We start from the raw sequence: 21,812 nt of genomic DNA on the forward strand, positions 1-21,812 counted from the left end.
GCGGGTGGGGGGCAAATTCAAAATACAGCATGACACTCAATGTTAAGTAAACGGCGAGAATGATCCATGGAATGAGACTGAAACTAAAACCCAAGGCACTAAGCCCTGCTGTATTGGCATCTAAGCCTGGGGCCCAGCTTTTGGGTAAAACTAGTTGTTCTGAGTTCCTCCATCTGAGACTTGCAAGAAGAGTTCCCCAGAACAGGGTTCAAGACATACCCACCCAATATTTAAATCTAGCCTTTCCCAAAGGCCCTGTATGAACACCAGACTTAGGCACTGGAGCCCAAGAAGGGGCTCCTAAAAATTCAGATAAACTACACTACTTGAATTCCTCCACTGTAGCAAAAATAGAAAGAATGTATAATCCTTGTAAGGATTTTTAAAATTCAGCCAAAATAACTAGCAAATAGGACCATATGAAATTTTTCTTGTTAAGATGGCAAAAAACTAAAACCCTCCTAAAAGAATGCTTTATTATAATTCCTTACTATAATCCAATAGCTGTACCATCCCATGTAACATATTGTGGCTGATTAAAAATTTGGGTCAAGAAATGGGAGCCTGGGACAAAAGACAGTGATATACATATGTGAAATAAGGTTGTAGACATTGCAGAAGTCTCCTTAATTCCACGTCTAGATATTTTGACCATTTCTGAAGAGTGGGCAGAGGACTTAAAACTATAGAATTCACACACTTCAGTGGGAAGATTCACAGATTATCAGACTGTTCTCATGTTCCTGGTTCTACCACGTCATTTTGCGTCGAGTGTTCTGTGAGATTGTCAAGTCTTGTCTGTTTCATCTCTGCAAACAGCCCACTTTGGTTTCATTGGAAAACCTGGATCTGTATGCAGCTGGTGCTTATTAGGAGATGTTAGCTGTCTGCTCAAGGATCTCGAAGAGTGGTGCACTGAGCTCATTTAACGCAAATGGTCTTATAATTCTGTCTCAACCTCCTCTCTGCAGCCGCCTACTTTTTCTAGGGCAGGGTAATGGAAATGACTTCAAGAAATGGGAAAAGTGTGATTTAAGTAACTCAGCTGAGCTTATTTCCCTTGGGGAAAGGACAGCTAGCTGACTAGGCTCAGAAATTAATTAAGTGGCATCTGACCCCTATTAGTTATTTAAAGTTAGCAATAACTTTACTAACAAAGGAAAGGTGTTCCAGTCAGCTCGCATGAACATCAGGACTCTGTGCTTCCAGCACACTGAATGACTGAACTGCCTGAATTTCCCTCACAGCTGTACTCAGAATTTTCTTTAATGTTTGGCTGATACAGAAAAGTCAGAATCAGAAAAAAAAAAAAAAAAAGTCAGAATCCAGTACGTGAAAGGTGGTTTGGGGGTGTCTGTGGATAATGAAGGAAAGTGTGAGTTGTTTGAGAGCCAAGTGTTCACACGTGGGCGCCTGTCTCAAAAAAAATGAATTACTTTCTTGCTGCCTTAACGTTCTCCCTTAACTCTTCCCTCTCCAACCTTTCTCTTCTGACATTTTTTAAACTGAAGTATCGTTGTCTTACAATATCATGTTAGTTTCAGGTGCACAAGACAGTAATTCAACGTTTTTATAGATTATACTCCACATATAATTATTAAATACTGATTATATTCTCTGAGATGGACATTACATACATGTAACTTATTTATCCCGAGTAGTTTGTACCTCCTCCCCCATCGTGCCCCTCCTGCCAGCCCTCTCCCCTCTGGTAACCACTAGTTTGTACCCATGAGTCTGCTTTAACTGATTTCTTTTTTAGATTTTGCATGTAAGTGAAAGCATACAGTATTTGTCTTTATCTGACGTACTTCACTTAGTATGATCATCTCTAGGTCCATCTATATTGCTGCAAATGGCATTATTTCATTCGTTTTTAGGGCTGAGTAATACTGCATTGTGTAGACATACTCTATATTCTTTATCCATTCATCTGTCGATGGGCACTTAGGTTGCTTCCGTATCTTGGCAATTGTCAGTAATGCTGCCGTGAACATTGGGGTCCATGTAACTTTCCGAATTAGTGTTTCTGCTTCCTCCTAACATTCTCAACTCATACAGGGTGAGGTAACAGGAAGCACCCATACAGCCACACCACAGAGCTCCCAGTCCTACGGGAACTGGCGGGAGACGGTACGTCTCCCCAAGGAGGCCTTTTCCAGCCACATTACATCCCCTTTTTGCTCCCCAGCCAGTGCCTCCCTCCAAACTGCTCCCCAAACCACCAGACATTCATCTGGCCCAGAAGCTTCCAACCCTACCCTACCCTACAATGTTGCTGTACAAACAACATTGTATTTTTTCAACCACAATATATTTATATAAAGTATCCTTAGAGCAGTATTTACTTCCCTGGTGGTTCTGATGGTAAAGCATCTGCCTACAATGTGGGAGACCTGGGTTCAATCCCTGGGTCAGGAAGATTCCCTGGAGAAGGAAATGGCAACTCAGTACAGTACTCTTGCCTGGAAAATCCCATGGACGGAGGAGCCTGGCAGGCAACAATCCATGAGGTTGAGAAGAGTTGGACACGACTGAGCGACTTCAGTTCAGTTTTAGAGCAATATTTACTTTTTTCCATTCCTAGAACTAACAGAAACAGCCCCCAAAGAAAAACTGAAACCAAAAGTTTGCTTCCATCATGGATTCTCTTTTCACCCAGAAAGCAAATGCTCTACACCACTAGACCACACCCCCCAGATCAAAACAGTGACACAGGCTTCCAGAATGTACAAAAACCCACTTTGCACAGTAGCAGCCAACATGTGCAAATACTTTCATTGCAAAATTGAAGAGTGTAGCTCACCCAATACATGCTGGAATGCTAATGTGAGTAATTACACAGGTGGTTATGCAAACACTGAACTCATGCTTCAGTTCGGCAGAAGGATAAACACTTCCAGGGTAGTTTGCAAGGTTCAATTACCTCGATCGGCTGGTTAATTTCCTTTACATCTGCAAGAGCTCCCCCAAAGTCAATCATTTTCCAACAGAAAAGTCACTGCTAGAAACTTGTTCTACGTAGGCAAGCAAAGTATACACTTGTACTAAACTGACTCAACATTTTTAAATGAGCATCTTTATCAGGAGCTGACCTACACAGATACGATTATTCCTTTGTGTCCTACAACTTAAACAAACCTTTACTCTTGAAAACATGCATCTGAAGAATATCCATTATCTCATATGTGCAGGCACTATTCTATAAGATGCTAGGGATACAGCAATGCACAAAATAGGCAAAAATTCCTGCCTTCAGGAGGCTCACGTTCTACCAGGGGGAAAAGAATACAGTCACATAAATACGACATTGGACATGTTAGATGGTGATCAAAGTGGGATGGAGAAAAAGTAAGGAGAATGGGGTGGGGTTGGTGTAATTCACTACAGGGAAGAGGTAACATTGCTCAGAGACCTAAAGGCGGCGGAGGGAAGGAGCCAAGCCAGGTGGAATTCTGGAAAAAAAAGCTTTCCAGGCACAGAGGGAACAGCTAGTTCAAAGACCCGAATGAGGAGTATGCTTGGTGGGTTCAATAAGCAAAAATCTACATTTGGCTAACTGTTCCATAATTCTGTGTTTTGGTTTGTTTGTTTGTTTTTTTAACTGTATCCCACATAGAGATTTCAAAAGACTTCACTGTTTCCAGTTTTGGAGTTTTCTCTTAAATGTACATAGCCTCTGACATGATTGTGATTCATAGAAATGTATGTGCTGTGCTTCCCTGCACCCCTAGGTGTACTGACAGCTTCTAGTCTGCAGCGAGTTAAATCCCTAGGGCTCTGGGAGTATGCTTAGCACCACAGCAACCAAAGCTAGTACAGCACTCAGAGATGCTGAAGTAAAGATGCCTTTATATGAATTCAAGGAATGGCGTGCAGGAATCTCTACCTTTATCCCCTAAAGTCACCACCATCCTCCTTGTGTGTGCTCTGATGTCAAGCTAATGGGAGGTCAGCAAAAAAAATCTTCAAAAATGGAGGCAAGCTCAAAACAGAGCTGGAGGGGGAAAAAATAACCGGTCTCCACACTTGCAAAATAATAGTGTGATTCAATTTTCTTTCTTAAAAATTACAATTTTTTTTTTTTTTTAAAGAAAAAAGCCTAAGAACTCTAATTTTGGATACTAAGGAAAGAAAAGGAGAACTGTGTATGTGAAAGAACAGAATGTGAATCCCTAGAGAAAAGTCAAGGGTGGAGTGAGAGGAGCCAGGACTAAGGGTCAGGCACACACGGGTGCCCTCTGTGGTCCACCAGTCATGCAGCCATGTCAGGGATTGAGGGTGGGAGGCCGGGAGAAAGATGGCTGTGATCATAAAGGGGACATCGAGGCATCCTTAGAAAGAAGTTCAGTATCTTGACTGTGATGGTCACGTGAATTGTCACACATGATAAAACTGCACAGAACGAAACACACACACACAGGTGTATGTAAACGCTTGGAAATCTAAATAAGATTGCTGATTGTATCAATGTTAATTTCTTCATTGTGAAACTATAACACTGTTATGCAACATGTTATCACTAGAGGAAATGGATGAAAGGAATACAGGGTCTCCTTTCTTACCACTGCATATGAACCTACAATTATCTCAAATAAGTGGTTTTTAAAAAAAAAATCTCATCACCTTAAAAAAAAAAAAAGTGGCGTGAGTGAGTGAGTGAAGTCGCTCAGTCGTGTCCAACTCTTTGCGACCCCATGGACTGTAGTCCACCAGGCTCCTCCATCCATGGAATTTAAATAAGTGGTTTAAAAAAAAAATCAAAAATAAAATAAAAATAAAAATATCTCATCACCTTAAAAAAAAAAAAGTGGCTAGCATGTTATAAAAACTCTCTAAGCGGCATATTGGGCAAGTTATCTGTCATCTATAAACAGGAACTGCAAGTTCCTACTTCTTGCTTTAGATTCCAGAAGAAATACCCAACACCATCCTTAAGTAAGCACCCTGTGTGAGGGTTCATCCCATGAAGGTTATCACCACCATCATCTCTGGACCCCAGCCCTCTAAAACCTCACCAGTACCCAAGTGAAATACAGGCACCCTTTACATAAAAAAACTTACGGACAGGAATCCATTTATCACTATTCAAAGAACAGTTTTTCTGTTTCTGAATAATAAATACATACACACTAATATAAATGAGCTCTCTGAATTCCCTGGCAGTCCAGTGGTTAAGACTCCATGCTTCACTGCAGGGGGCTTAGGTTCAATTCTTGGTCGGTTGGGAACTAAGATCCCACAAGCCATGAGGCACAGCCAAACCAAAAAGAAAAAAAAGAGTGAAATAAAAGAGCTCTCTAAAAAGACAAAAATATATTTTCATGGACTAGATTAGCATTTTCCAAACTGTCCCTCCAGGGACTATTAATGCTATACTACTGCTACTACTGATGATAATAATAATTATAAAATTTCATAATGAAGTAAATTTGGGAAATACTATACACATTTTCCCCTGTGAGAGCTCTAGTTGGGGGAGGGAAATTTACTTGTTCACAAGACCATTTTATTATACCTGCTGGCATCCTGAGAGATATTTCCGAGATCCAGAATTATAAAAATCATTCATTATCAGTCAGCTACTCACTACCCAGTTTCTTTACTCAATATGTACTTTAGAAGACAAACGGGTGGTTTTTCTACAGCTAGGGTAGTAGTTATAACTGCATACAATTGGCTATCAATAAACGTTTGCTAAATTAGATTCAATGCAGGAACAATTTCCAGGATGACAACTCTAGGCATAGAAGTAGCAATTCCTGTTTTTAAGTCTCAGTTGAGAAAACAAAAGTGCTCCTTTCTAGAGCTTTCTAGAAGTTTCTGAAAGTTTCTTAGAAATTTGTCTCCTCCTGAGTGGCAACTAAAACAGCAGTTTACAATATGGTATCATTATAAGGAATAAGGTCATGACTAAAAAAATCTGTACTCAAAACTCTAGCACCTGAAATTCCATTAGCAGCATATAGGGCCTTTCCTACCAAAAATAAAGAAAAGGCTTTAACTGTGATTATTTCTGTGTGAGAGAATGAGTTAAACTTGTCATTTCGTGAAGGTGACTTCAGCTGAAATGAATTTCAAATGTCAGAGATTAGGCTTGGATGAGGGCAAGACAAAGGTGAAAATCCTGAATCCTAGGGAGGGACAGAAGGAGAAAGAGAAGAGGCAGAAATCATCAAAAATGAGCTTCATTTAATTCACAGGTCCCTCAGGGCCAGAGACACTGCTTTACAATTACACATGTCCATTTATAGAAATAACCCATACTCAACTTGGAGAATCATAAACCAACTGGAAAATTAAAGGAATTAATCACAGTAATTTTTAAAAGAATGAAATTTGTCAGAAAAATGAATGTGGAACAAACATTATGGTTCCTTAAAAAATACACAGAGCTCTTGAGGAATACGTACTTGGAAATTAGCTCAACTATACACATTTCTAGGTAAAGGTTTGGAAAGGCAGAATTTATCATGAACTCCTCACATATTGGAAAAATGTCTCAATCACCAAAGGATAATAAAGTGAACTCACTGAGCATTCCACTCCAAGGCACACTTGGGCATTTTAAGAACATTCCCAACATGTCTGAAAACCAAGTGGGTTTCAGATAAAACCTCAGTTTAACCAAGAGACCCTGGCTTCCCAAGAATTCCTGGTCTTCAAGGCTGCTGTGTAGAACTGAGCAATTTTTTAGACATCCCATTGCAGTGAATAATCTTCCCACTGCAGGAATACGGCTGTCAGGCACATCCACTTCTCAATATGAAGAGGCCAGGTCTAATCGTAACACTTCAGATGAACTAAGATGTCAACAGACAGATGTCCATCTGGTCCTCCACCCTGCTTTTCTCTGCAGTCCTCTCCTCCTTGCAGCATCCCACAAACACCCCTCTCCCCTTGGCTACAATTATTTGAGCAACTTTTGCCTTGACTGTCTCACTGTCTCTTCTTCTTGACCCAGAAAATAAGATGGGAAAAAAATTAATTATTTTGGTTAAAAAAAAAAAAATCTCTCCTGGTAATTTAGCAGAGATCCCAATGAGCTCTTTCCAGAACTCAGGACCCCCACAGACTAAACAAATGAGAGAGAAGAAAGTCAATAGAAAACTTCTAAATCTGCCTGCTGAATAACTGAAACCTCTAATGGTCAATGAAAGTTTTCTTACAAGGAGCTCAGGTATCTTTTATACTCTCACATCTCTCTGTAAGATATTGCTTTCCTGATTTCAAAGGGAGAAAAGTGGTCTCTTTCCCTCCTTCTTACCCTCCCCTATTCTTAAACACAGGAAACAGTGATTTTCCTAAATTCCTTTTAGCACTATGGAAGGAGGGAAAGCCTATGTACTCTATCCCTAATCAAATGTTCTTTCAGCAGAATTTTAAATGCTGTGCAGTTTTCAAAATAATGTAAATGGGAGGACAATGACCCAGGACTGCACTGTGACACTCTGCTCCCCCACCCCTCGGGAGGCTGACCGATGGCTTATCTGGGGGCCCTCAATTGTACACTGATGCACCTCCAAAGTGACAGGCCCTGCCTCACTGCAGCCAAAGTGCTCCCTTGTAGCCTTAGAGCTGCCTGAGCTCATTTAGGTCAATAAAGCTGGGTTCAAAAACAAGTTAAACTTTTTTCACTTTAAGAAAAAAAAAAAGTGCTTTTGTTTTTGTAGAAGACTAAACCATTCAACCAGACTTGCCCAAATCTTCCATTTACGCAGTGGGAAATGCGGTAACAATTGGCCCAAATACCCCTAAGGGAAGAGCCAGGCTCAGGGCTTCAGAAATGAGCAAGAGCCTCCAGGTGGGCTTCTGTTCCCACTCTGTGCACATCAGGGCACTCACAGAAAATGATTCCCCCTTTACCTTCTCTACTCACAGTCAAGGGAAGGAAATCCTGGCATCAGGGGGGAAGAAATTAGTATGCCACTGGAGCTGTAAGCCTGCTGGATCAATAGAGCACCTCCTCACCAATTCCAAACACAAACCCACATGCCCGAAATGCTGGAGGTAACCAAGGGGCTGTGTGTCCGCCCCAAGGTCTCGCTCAGTTGAGCACCTTCATGTTTATCTCTGAGCACTGGGCCAGCCTAATGGCCGATGCTTCTGTCTTCCTGGGCCCAGGGGCAAACCTGCCACAAGGTCCTCCTGGCTGGACAAGAGCTTCAGTGAGCTAAGGGAAGCCAGCAATCCGAGAAGTCTGTGTATGAGCAAGTGGCCTGCCCTGCCACGTGGTTCTGAAACACCAGCTCATTAAAGCTTCCAGCAGCAGGTCTGAACGATGTCAGCAAAATATCGTGAGTCCAAGTCCTTCTGGCTTCCCTTTCTGCTCAGTGTGGGACAGTCTTAGCCTCGACAGCATTCACAGGCTTCTGCCCAGTGGGAGGGAGCCTTCCCTCTGTGGCGCCCAAGAAGCCTGTGACCATGATGCCCAATGCCCACTGTGGCAGAAAAGGACAAGCCATGATCTCAAAGATAAATGCACACCCAGCAGAGAACAAACCAAACTTTGCATGATTATACATCCACAGTGAGCTTTCTGAACTGGGTAAAGCAATCAGTATTCTTGGTCACAATGACCATATCATAAAACTGCCATCCTAAGAGATTTCTAAGCACAATGCCAGCATACATGAATTGCATGTGACTAACACATGATTGCTGTTCAGATCATTGGACCTTCCTTGTGTCATATTTCTTAAACTGCTTATATACTAAGCTTCATTGTTTCGCCATACATTTCCTGGCATTATTTCTCAGAAACGCATGGTACACATTGTCACTGTTTGCTAGGGGACCAGCCTTAAACAATTTATGGCTTCTCATATAAGCAGCTAGAGACTACTCATACCCACCACAGAGATACATCACTTCCTTATAATGATGCCTCTGAATGACCCAGTTATCACTGAGGCATATAAATTAGCTCTGTATGCCCCAACTTTATACAGCCTTTGATATGCTTTACAGATAATGTAATATTCAACAGGTAACATACTATTTGATAAACTTCCTTACTTTTATTTCTATTTCTGGCATGTACCCATGAAAAACAGAAAAATATTTTTCTACATGTCACATTAAACTAATACCTCTCCTATCTTTATATTCCCTCTTTGTTTCTGTCTAATCTAACCAGAAATGAAAGTACAAGGCAACTATAATGCCTCACCCAGAAGTGAAATTCATCTTTTATTTCATGGAAGAAAACTCACAACCAGTATGACACTGTCTGCTGATGTTTTTAAGACAATAGCCAAGACACAGCAAAAGTCTTGTTTATGATTTAGTTCAGAAATGGTTGGCCCATGCACTGAATTAGAGAAGTTTTCTTTTAAACCAACACTAATTTTTGTTAATAAAAAGGTGTAAGTGATGTCAGGCACTGTTGGTACCCTTGTATGAGAAAACCAGTGAACAAGACAAGTTGGTCCAACATGAAAAATTAAAAGCTTCGGCTCAGTCGCTCAGTCATGTCCGACTCTTTGCGACCCCATGAACTGCAGCACGCCAGGCCTCCCTGTCCATCACCAACTCCCGGAGTTCACTCAAACTCATGTCCATCGAGTCAGTGATACCATCCAGCCATCTCATCCTCTGTCATCCCCTTCTCCTCCTGCCCCCAATCCCTCCCAGAATCAGAGTCTTCTCCAATGAGTCAACTCTTTGCATGAGGTGGCCAAAGTATTGGAGTCTCAGCTTTAGCATCATTCCTTCCAAAGAACACCCAGGACTGATCTCCTTTAGAATCGACTGGTTGGATCTCCTTGCAGTCCAAGGGACTCTCAAGAATCTTCTCCAACACTTACCCAGCTAAACTTAACTAAAAAGATTCATCCTGCCCTGGCATAAATCATACAGTGTGTGATTTCAAACTCTGAGATGATCACACCTAGAAATCTGAAGCATTCATAATGTACCAAAAGACAATGAGCCCACCAAACCACATCAGTCCATCCCTAGGGAGTAAAAGTTGAAATTCTTGTGCCTTCATTTCACTTACCTGCTACTTGTTAAAAAGGGACTTCAGCTTTAGAAAGTAGTTAGAACTTATTTCATTAACCACATAATTACCGGGTGTTTACCCTGAGCTGGGAAACTTACCCCTACCCAGGACAGACCATAAATCACAGCTTCTCAAAGATTATTAAAGATTAAGTAATTAGAATAATAAACCATAAATATCTATGTGCTTTCAGATTCTTGTTTTGTGACACACATCTGTGACCTTGAAATTTCAAGTGCTTCCTCAACTGTGAAAAAAAGAAACAGAACCTGACAACGACCGCCCCAAGCAGGAAATCCCAATTATCCAATTTCATTTATTTCAGAGGTGACTCATCCTGGGGAAAATTTATCTAATAATTGACTTCCCTCAACCCCTTCAGGTGGCTGTATTACACAAAAATAATACAAAAGCTTCTAAGCCACAGAACACAGCCTCCATCCCACCCTGATAGATAATCCCACTAAAACTCTCCAGTAAGGCATAAATTCTCCTGCAAAGCCAAGAGTTGGGAAAAAAGGCTGCAGTTAAAGGGTCCCCTAAGAGAATTCTGTTTTTCCCACCATCATTTGCTATAGTCTGCATATACAGCATCCTTCTAAAAGAAGGTCAGCTGGACAAATCACAGATTCCCAGGATGTCCTTCTGCTAAACACAACTTAATGACTAATTCATGAATTCAAAACACCACACAAAAGTATAATAGCAATAAGGCCAATTAACTCAAAACTCAATATCACCCAACATCTGTGATTCAGGCCCAGCAAGACAAGGGCAAGGCTGCCAGGGGACGTTACGAACTAGGGGAGCTACCATCTGGGATGCTGGAGATGGAAAGTGCCAGGAAAAATAACCCTGTACATCTTTCCATGCTGGGACCTTGTGCTCAACTCGGAGAATATTTTTTTTTTAGCCGAGGTATTTGGTGAGGTTTATATCCTATCAGGAGAAGGCAATGGCAAGCCACTCCAGTACTCTTGCCTAGAAAATACCATGGATGGAGGAGCCTGGTAGGCTGCAGTCCATGGGGTCACTACAAGTCGGACGCGACTGAGAGACTTTGACTTTTCACTTTCAGGCAATGGAGCAGGAAATGGCAACCCACTCCAGTGTTCTTGCCTGGAGAATCCCAGGGACAGCAGAGCTTGGTGGGCTGCCGTCTATGGGGTCACACAGAGTTGGACACGACTGAAGCGACTTAGCAGCAGCATATCCTATCAACTGAGAACACTTCCTGCCCTCCGTATTCCCCATCTTTAAACCAAATCTCTGGCTTTTGAAGGAAAGGCTACCCACTTCAGCATTCTGGCCTGGAGAATTCCATGGACAGTCCATAGGCAAAAAGTCAGGCACGAATGAGCAACTTTCACTTCACTTCACTTCTGGCTTTCCAAATCCCATCTCTACCTAGATTCCCAGCTAGCAAGTAAGGACAGTACAACAACTTGAGCAAATTCACTGAATGGCTGGCCCAGCAGTCTCACTGGGAAGGAAGTCCGGCCAGAGGAGCCTCTCCCAAAAACCTGGGTTGGCCAAAAAGTTTATTCTTGTTTTACAAAGATGGTGGAAAATGCCAAACGAACCGTTGGCCAATCTAATATAAGCCTTAATAGGAGCATTTTTTAATCACTGCATAGTCATTTATTTGTTGAATGATATAAAAAGTGTTAATTGCTATCCCGTGAAATAAAACATCAAACATATGCTCACTTAGAAATACAAAGAAATTCTGGTAAATATTAGATTACTTCAAGCACATTATTAATATATTCCACTTGATACGCCAAGAGTAAGCAAGAGTAGGGGGAAATTGACACAATTTCTATGATAAAGAGATGTTCAAACAGTATTCTCTATTTTGTAGATGGGGGACAAGCAGCAGGGCAAACAGTAAATGAACCAGCAAAGACACATCTCATCCTACCTCACAGTGAAGGATACTCAGTGGACAAGATGAAAAAGCTCTGGAGACGTGCTACACAACCATGTGCCTATGCTTAATACCACTGAACTGTGCATCTCCAGAGAGAATAATAATTTTTATGTGGCTTTTATCATAATTGTTTAAATTAAAAAAAAAAAAGATTCAGCAGAAGCAGCATCCAGCACTACCCAGAAAGCCAAGGAGGAAAACCAAGATGATAGCAGGAACTATTAATCTGAAAGGTTTTGAAGCACTTCTTTACTAGCAGACTGGACAGAAAACAAAGGTATTGAAGGCAGATGCCTGGCATCTTGTCCCAGAGCGAGCAGACAAAAGGTGGGGGGGAGGGTGCTCAAGCCACCAAAAGTCCCTTCCCGGGCTCATTCATGGGGTCATGACGTCAGAAGCATCTAGGACATGTGCACTGATTCTGAAGTCCTCGGTGGAAAGCCAAGCAGCTTAGGGGTCCCAGAGGTGACATCCTCTTACCGACAGCCCTGTCCCTAGACTCTGGCAATCAACTGCTCATTTCCATTGCTACTGTATAGCTATAAGATGATATATTAATATACTAAGAATTGAGGAAAGAGAGGCTGCCTATCAGGAATCAGAGGATTCCTGTTACAGAGTAACTCTGATATCCTGAGCAGGGCAACCAGAACCTAGAGTTGGTGGATAAAGCCAGGCTCCTGGTGGCCGTGAGATACTGCCTGAGATCCAGGTGGGATAACAAGAGGACCACTTGGAAAGCACCCTCCATACCTACCAAGAGGTGGTGGGTGGCTGGAATCTGTGGGTGATTTCAAGTAAATTTCCTGGCCAGCAGTCATAGTCCAGTTAATAACAACACTTACACGTTATAAACGAGTTGTTGGTTATGAAGCATTTCTGAATGTACTAGCTGAGTAATCTGCATGAAACAAGCCACTGCACAGCTAATAAGAGAGTTACTCTGGCAAGAAGGACTTTGCTGTATCTTTTTAAAAGTTACTGCCAAGCAAAGCCAATCTGTGGAAAGAAGTGAGAGATTCAAGCCTTTATAGCACAAGAGACGTGGATGTGAGCCAAAGTATGATTGATTAATGCAGTATCTTTCACCGATTTCAGGGAAAAGGCATGCGTGCTTAATAGACTCTTTCCAACCCTATGGACTATAGCCCACCAGGCTTCTCTATCTATGGGGATTCTCTAGGCAAGAATACTGGAGAGGGTTGCCGTGCCCTCCTCCAGGGGATCTTCCTGACCCAGGGATAGAGCCTCTGTCTCCTGGATTAGCAGGCAGACTTCCCTGGTGGCTCAGACAGTAAAGCATCTGTCTACAATTCAGGAAACGCAGGTTCAATCCCTGGGTCGGGAAGATCCCCTGGAGAAGGAAATGGCAACCCACTCCAGTACTATTGCCTGGAAAATCCCATGGACGGAGGAGCCTGATAGGCTACACCCCATGGGGTCGCAAAGAGTTGGACACGACTTCACTTTCACTTTCTTTCTTTCTTTACCACTAGTGCCACCTGGGAATGCACTTTCATTGATTTTGAGGAAAACTGGATAAGCTTTAAAAAAAAAAAAAAAAGTCTATGCATTTTTATCTGCAAGCAGGCCACCAACTGGCCTTCTGAGTCCCAAACTTCTAGCTCCTGGGTCCTGATTCCTTAATGAACAAGGGAGAAGTGAAGTGAAAGTCGCTCAGTCGTGTCCGACTCTTTGCGACCCCATGGACTGCAGCCCACCAGGCTCCTCCCTCCAGGGGACTCTCCAGGCAAGAGTACTGGAGTGGGTTGCCATTTTCTTCTCCACCCAACCAGGGAGAAAAGAATTGAAAAGCTACTCATTCTTCCTAGTACTCTGTTCTTCCATTCAGAGTTTCTCTAGCAGTTAATGCCTACAGATGCTCCCAGGGTTATTAACATTCATTTTCCACTAAGTCAAATAAGCTCCATAAGGCATATAATTAGAATTTGAAGCATTGGAAAACTTAGCCTTACCTAAAACAAAAACAAAACCACAAAGTAGTCCTGTGTGTACCTGACAACCACAAAGGGAGAGGACCAGATGAAGAACAGCTATGCGTGTCTCCAAGGTATGGTTTTGGTTATATCACTCTGTCCATTCTCACTTATCCAATTATGTGGGATCTTTTATGTAATAATATATACATTCCTTTCTATTGTACCCACATGTCTCCAGCTTCTGTAAAAGTTTAAGGTGTCCAATACTTTCTAAAACAGTATCTGTCATATAGTCCACTGCTGGATTTTCATAAATATTGAACATCAACAACTGAAAAGACTGATCAACTTACAATAAAAAACCTTTGTCACAGAGGAGTGAATAGAAGAAAACCCAAGTAGAAATGTTTTCTGGTGAATCAACAAAGGTGCCTTTTTCTGATTTGTGGGCAGCCTTGGCTCAGACAGTAAAGAATCTGTCTACAGTGTGGGAGACCTGAGTTTGATCCCTGGGTCAGGAAGATCCCCTAGAGAAGCCAATGGCAACCCACTCCAGTATTCTTGCCTGGAGAATTCCATGGACAGAGGAGCTTAGTGCACTATAGTCCATGGGGTCGCAAAGAGTCAGACATGACTGAGCAACTAACACTTACTCCTAGCACACAGAAGTGATAAAATGAGACATTTTTCATACAAACAAGAATAATGAATTAAAACAAAGATAAATATCATTTACTATACTAATATTATATCCTCAATATTATACATGTGAAAAATACTATTTTGCATGTGTTACTTTCCCTAATTTCCACACACTAGGGTGGATCACCATTGTCCCTATTTTACAGGGCAGGGCTTTGAGGCTCAGGAGGTTAAATACTTGATTCAAGGACATAGCAGAGGAGCTTGGAATTCCAAAAAGCATCTTTCTGACTTCCAACAATATCACAACACCAGTACAACTAACCAAGCAAGAGCGCAACTTGGTATCCAACTAAATGCAGCAAATACACTGAAGTGAGCAGTGAAGTACACATTTTATTAAAGCCAAGAGTTATGAAAACAATTTACTATTCCATTCTGTCCACACTTATTCTTTGAACTTGACTTTATCAAGACCTAGAAACTAGGCTGCTCAGCCTTCTTCGCCATCCAATACAGCAAAATCTAGAGTCACTACATCTAACACAAACATAATGGGAGTTGTGTCCTTAAGCTTACATTTTCTTTCGGCTACTTTTTTTAAGTTAAAAAAAAAAAAAAAAAGATGAAATTAACAACTTATTTTACTTAACCTATCCAAAACAGTATCATTTAAACATGTAGACAATATAAAAAGTTATTTGAGACATTTTATGTTCTGTCTTTCAGAGTATATCCAAAATTCAGTGTGTATCTTATACTCAAAGCGCAATTCAACTCAGACTAGCACATTTCAAGTGCTCCATTGTTTAGTCGCTAAGCCATGCCTGACTCTGTGATCCCATGAACTGCAGCCCATCAGGAACCCCATATAAACACAGCTATCATACTGAGCCACACAGATATACACCCTTAGAGTTACACACAGGTAAAAAACTCCTTTAATAATTGGCCCCATGTTTCTATAATGATCAGAAAAGAGAATGCTCTCCTTGTTTCTATATGTATGTGCTAGGAGGGAGGTGGGATGGAGGGGAAAGAACTGGGAGTTTAGGATCAGCAGATGCCAACTATTATATACAGGCTGGATAAAAAACAAGGCCCTCTGTATAGCACAGGGACCTATATTCAACATCCTGTGACAAACTATAATATAAAAGAATATGAAAAAGAATGTATATATATGTGTATATATATATATCACTGAATCACTGGACAGCAGAAACTAACACAATGCTGTAAATCAACTATATTTCAATAAAATAAAAATTTTATGCAATTCCTAATGAAAATTAACAAAAAATGAAAAATAAAGTCTATGCTTCTAGGGGGGCTTCCCAGGTGGCTCAATGGGCAAAGAATCTGCCTGCAATTCAGGAGAGGAAGGGAGATTTGAGCAGTCCCCAGGTCGGGAAGATCCCCTGGGGGAGGGCTTGGCAACCCCCTCCAGTATTCTTGCCTGGAGAATCCCATGGACAGAAGAACCTGGTAGGCTACAGTCCATGAGGTCACAAAGAGTCGGACTCAACAGAAGTGACTGAGCATACACGCATGCATATGCTCCTCGTGAGATTACAGGGATACCAACCAGATACTGCTTGAAATTTCACAACCGTAGTTTCCACTTAGTTTTCCTTTTTCAATTATCACTTTAGGCAATTGCCATTTATTCAATTATTTGGCTTCGTTATGTCTTATTTGTGGCATGCAGGATCTTTCATTGCAGCGCATGGACTGGTTGTGGCACATAGACCAGTTGTGGCGCCAGGGCTTAGTTGCTCCGCGGCATGTAGGGTTTAAGTTCCCTGAGCCAGGGGTCAAACCTGTCTCCCTTGCATTGCAAGGTGGATTCTTAATCACTGGACCACCAGGGAAGTCCCAACTGAGTTCTTTAAATATAGTACTTCCAGCTACTTTAACAAAAATGCTCCTGAACAGAACACTCTACACTGATAGGCATCATTAAACCTTAGGAGCTGAGAGCACATCCAGGAAGAGGGGTCGGGGCACAAGAGACAGAATCAGAATTGGAGTGTCAGCTAGGCTCTGAACCCATCACAAGCCCCTGTGCCAAATTCCCTTGTGCTCAACAACTTGGAGGAGTTACTGAAGTCATCCTTGTCAAGAAAATAACTAATGTCAGGCAACACGAAAGGAAACTAATGGGGCTTCTCTGGCTTCCGACACAATAAATAACCTAAGACCAACACTACAAATGCCATGGGGTCCCTCAGTGGACATGTGGGGGCCAGAAGAGCCTGTTCCTGGCTGAGGGCACAGCCCTGAGTCCAGGCCAGGTGAGAAATGCAACCCCAGCGTTGCCTGGTCACCTGGCTTCTCAAGAGAAGCCACAAAGCTGGATTTTCAGGTTCATCATCTTTTACCTGGTAGCGACTCATAATAGGTAACCACATACAGCTAAACAGGAAGTGGGAGCAAATCAGATGCCGTCTCAGGGGACTTGTTTGCAAACTGTGGTATTTGTGGGAGACAAGTAAAGATCCACGTAGACTAAGAGTGGGACTAGACCTCACTGGGTATTTATAATGCACCGTCTTTCTGCCATCATCTTTGTCCTCCTCTGGAGGAGCCAAAACCATGCCTTGCAAGCTCTCAGACCAAAAGGAGTCTGGCTCCTCTTTGGTCTAAGAAGGCAAGACAGGGTGGATTAAGTGCAACACTGGTCTTCTGGGGCATGTAAAGGGCAGGTTTAGCCCAGAGCAGTATCAGGAAGGGCACAATCTGAAGTGACTGGAATTACTTGCTCATAGAGAAGGGACGGCCACCTCTCAGGACCACGCCATCATCCTAGTCAGTGAATAGACCTGGGGTGGCAGGGGCCACTGATCTCTAACAAAAAGAAAACACAGATTTTTCTGGAAAACCTATCCATAGAATTCTCCAGGCAAGAATACTGGAGTGGGCAGCCATTCCCTTCTCCAGCGGATCTTCCCAACCCAGGAACCAAACCCGGCCCTCCTGCATTGTAGGCGGATTTTTTACCAACTGAGCTACAAGGAAAGCCTTCCTAATCATTAAATGTTGGCAACTAAGTCATATCATATTCCAGTATTGTATGAGCCCAATTCAGCTCACAGGACCACCTCTTTATAGCCCCTGGATCAGAATATCTCCAAAGTTTTACCTAGTCCCTTAAACCTGGAATTCTCACAACTTCCCTACAGCTTTAACTTGACTTTTTCCATCCACGTACACTTTGAAAGAGATGCTATTGATTACAGGAGACGAGAAGAAAAATGACTACATGAAACAGAGTATCCTGGATTCAATCCTGGAATTAAAGGGCATTAGTGGAAAAACTGGTCACAATCCAAATGTAGTCAGTAGTTAATAGTATTACACCATCATTTAATTTCTTGGTTTTGATGAGTTTACAGTCAAAAGTGTTAGCTGCTAAGTCATGACTCTTGGTGGCCCACATGGACTGTAGCCCGCCAGGCTCCTCTGTCCAGGGAATTCTCCAGGCAAGAATACTAGAGTTAGGAGCCGTTCCCTTCGTTCCCTTCTCCAGGGGGTCTTTCCAACCCAGATCGAACCCCAGTCTCCTGCATTCAGGCAGATTCTTTACTCTCTAAGCCAAGTAAGCTGTTAACTTTAGGGAAAGCGGGGTAAAGGTACACGGGAACTCTCTACACTACTTTGGTTACTCTTTCATAAACCTAATTTCCAAGTAAATTTTTAAAAACTCATATTTTACCCCACCCTAAGTATTAATTTTATATTACATTAATTTCTAAAATGGAATGTTTTAAACTTGTAAGTCAGCAGAAACAAGAATTGCCTTGAATCTTCACTCTGACAGACTGAGAGAAGCCAAAATGTACAGAACAGGTTCTGTCCTTTGTTTTGTGTACGTGCAGTAACCAGTGGGGCAGAGAATCAGTGACTTTTACTAAGGTAACAAATGGCTGAATTTAGGTAATTATCATTAGTTTGACTTGAACTGAGAAAGTTGCCAAATACTCAATAGCTTTTTGGTCTTAGAATACAAATTAACTTACAACTGGAGGACTGGAGACATTATTACCCAAACGAGAGAGGCAGAACTGAAGTAATAAATGTAAAAGTTCTGGCATGGAATAATGCAAACTGTACAACAGGTAGTGACTGGAGTCTCTTGCAAATGAGATTATTAACATAAATAAAGCAAAGACTTTCCCATCACCCAGCATTTGAAACAACATATTAGGTTACAACATCCTTACGTCATCACATTTCCAACCAGCCCCTCTGAGCCTTTTTTTGCTTCTGTAATAAGGCAGGATACCTAGATGTAAACAAGCTGACGCATTTTCAATGTATAGATACAGCTGTTCCATGAATGGGACGCATTGAAATGAACCAGCATGAAAAGCTGTAGAAACTCTTCTCTAATTTGCATTCTGTCTGCCATTCCTATCATTATGGTCTTAAATCAATGTGACACATATAGTAAATATACTTAATAGAAGACAAATAAAATCATTAATTTTATTAGTGCTTTGTGGCAAACAGATTTACAATTTAACTTTAAGCCACAAGAATGCCCAGAGCAAGAAAGATTCCTTCTTGTTTAACACATATTATGAGGTTCTACCACAAAGCAACCTACAGGCTTAGTCTTGGGAATAAGCAGTGAGCAGAACAAAGACCTCTGTCCTGTGCAGCTTCTGTTCTAGCAGAAGGGAGAAAAGACAAGGAATGAGGTAAATACAGATTCTGCTAGATGATGCTAAACACTAAGAAACAATGAAGTGGAGAAAGGAGACACAGTGTTTCAGGGGTGTTGAAAGCTAAGAGGGGTGGCCAGGAAAGCAGGACAGGCCTCTTGGATAAGTGACACTTGAGGAAAGACCTGAGGGATGTGCAGGAGCCTTGCCACATGGACACAGGACCAGAAAGGAAAGGAATTCCATCAAATGCAAAAGCTCTGAGGTGGAAAGCAGGCCCAGACTGATTCAAGAAACAGCCAGGATGAAGGAAGTGAAAAAAGTAAATAGAGGAAAGTAAGAGATGAAGTCAGAGAGTAAGAGCGGCCTGGATCACATAGTAGCTTAGAAGTCACAGGAATGACTGGCTTTCCCTCTGAATGAGATAGAAAGAGGAATGACACAATCTGAGCAAGTTTAAGAACTGATTGAAGGGGATCAGGCAGGAAGCAGAGAGGCAGGTTAGGACACTCCATTAATCCACGTGAAAAATTATGGCAGCCTGGCCCAGCATGCCAGCAGTCAGGAGATTAGAAATGGATTCTGAATATATTTTGAAGGTATAGTCTATTGGATTTGTGAGAGGGTGTGAGAGAAAGATAATTCAAGAATGACTCCAAAAGTTCTGTCCTAAGGGAAAAATGGAATGTTGTTCACTGAGATGGAAAGTCTGGTGGGGCAGGCTGGTGGGGGTGGGGAGCAGACTGGAGATAGCAGAGAACTAGGATTTCCTTTTTGGACAGCAAGGCTGTTTTTATTGTTGTTTTAAATTCAAGCAGTTGATTTTTTTCATGAAGGAGGTTTTAAATGAACCCATTTCTCTAACTGAACATCTAGCTGAATATGTTTCCCAAAATGATTAAGTAACAGCCACACCATTTTCATTAAAACATTTCAAAAACAAAAGAACTTTTTTCCAAAGTTCATTAAACAGCTAAAAACAGAGCTGAACAGGTAAATCACTAAACAACCAGCAACCAGTACAACCGAAAACTAGCTAACTCTCAGTGACCCAGATAATCAAGTTATCCAGAAAAATTTAACCCACCAAACTCCATGGAGAAATGGCATTTGAATGTATTTATAATGCGCCCCGATGGACTAGATCCCTGGGTCTGGAAGACCCCCTGGAGTAGGAAATGGCAACCCACTCCAGTATTCTTGCCTCGGAATCCAATGGACAGAGGAGCCTGGCGGGCTACAGTCCACTGGCTCACCTGGACTTCCAACAGAGTTGGACGCGACTTAGCATACCACGGCACCGGTAGACTAGATCAGATCAGATCAGATCAGTCGCTCAGTCATGTCCGACTCTTTGCGACCCCATGAATCGCAGCATGCCAGGCCTCCCTATCCATCACCAACTCCCAGAGTTCACTCAGACCCACGTCCATCGAGTCAGGTAGACTAGAAGATGTTAGCAAAACAGCTGTACACTTCAAGTAGTTGATTCTTACTCCAGTATTCCTGAATTTATCATCAAAAAATAAACTGACAGGATATAGCCTCAAGGTCCATTCAGAAAAGGCATTATCAGCCTGAGGTTTCATCACTGATTTACCTTTTTCAAAACCCATCTCCACATCCTGCACCCTTCTCTGACCCTCCCTCCAAAAACATTAACGCTTCTTAGCAATATTAACTTTGACAAGATACAAGCAATTATCAAGCCACATTTCCCCCCAACCTGCCTTTTCTCCTTCCCTTTGCCTCTTGAAGCCCTAATTTTGTCCACACATCCTTGTGCAATCCCCCAGATCCAATTTCCCAGAAGGGGCTCCCCTAGAAATGATCACACTGTGAAACAGACACATCAGCACCCTTAAGGGGTTGTGGGCACAGGTTGTGCTTGAAACGCCTATTGGACACATCTGAGTAGTGCTGACCACTACTCAGGGTGGTCAGATAAAGGGGCCCCAGGGTCCACAGGCGAGATATGGGCTACCAATGAAAACATAACAACTTTCATTGTATAGACAAGCTTGAAAGCATAAGCTAAATAGAGAAGAGATACAAGTGCCCAGAGGCACTCCATTTAGAGTTTGGGGAGATGAACAACCAGCAAGGGAGGCTGAGAAAGAGCAGCCAGAGAGGAACAAGGAAAACCAGGAGGGGTGTGTCCAGGCAGTCAAGTGGAGAATGTATTCAAGGGGAAGAAAAATCAAGCACGTCAAATGCTGCTGGAGGTGAAACAAGAGGAGCCTGGGACCACTGCTGCAGCAATGAAATGTCACTGATGAGCTGACAGAGCAGAGTCAGTGGAGTCTGAGTAAGAGGTAAAAACCCCAGTATGGGCTCCAGACAGAATGGGGGGTGGGGGTGGGGGCATCGGTATTAGATGTGATGAATACAGATGACTCACTCCAAATGTTGAAAGAGGAAAGAAAGAAATTGGTGAGTAGCCGGAGGGGAAATTGGAGTCAAGAGGATGTTTTTATTTAATGGGAAAAATAATAACTTGTATGCCTGTGGGAACCCAGTAGAGAGAAGAAAACTGATGACACAGGAGGAAGAGGGGAAATTTTATGGAGCAATGCCCTTGAGAAGGTATTTGGAGATGGAAATAGGATGTCGCCCCCCCC

At 42.2% G+C, this 21,812-nt stretch overlaps 2 protein-coding genes across 6 annotated transcripts in view; one reads left to right on the forward strand and one right to left on the reverse strand.

Moving 5' to 3' along the window:
* Positions 1-21,812, reverse strand: part of LRRC16A (leucine rich repeat containing 16A) — a 307,036-nt gene that overhangs the window by 226,638 nt on the left and 58,586 nt on the right. The gene's annotated exons all lie outside the window — the stretch shown is intronic.
* The window catches only part of LOC104991105 (cytidine monophosphate-N-acetylneuraminic acid hydroxylase), a 295,241-nt gene that overhangs the window by 33,665 nt on the left and 239,764 nt on the right, over positions 1-21,812 (forward strand). The gene's annotated exons all lie outside the window — the stretch shown is intronic.

The sequence above is a fragment of the Bison bison genome, unplaced genomic scaffold (genome assembly GCF_000754665.1).
Source record: "Bison bison bison isolate TAMUID 2011002044 unplaced genomic scaffold, Bison_UMD1.0 scf7180017864182, whole genome shotgun sequence".
Taxonomy (NCBI): Eukaryota; Metazoa; Chordata; class Mammalia; order Artiodactyla; family Bovidae; genus Bison; species Bison bison.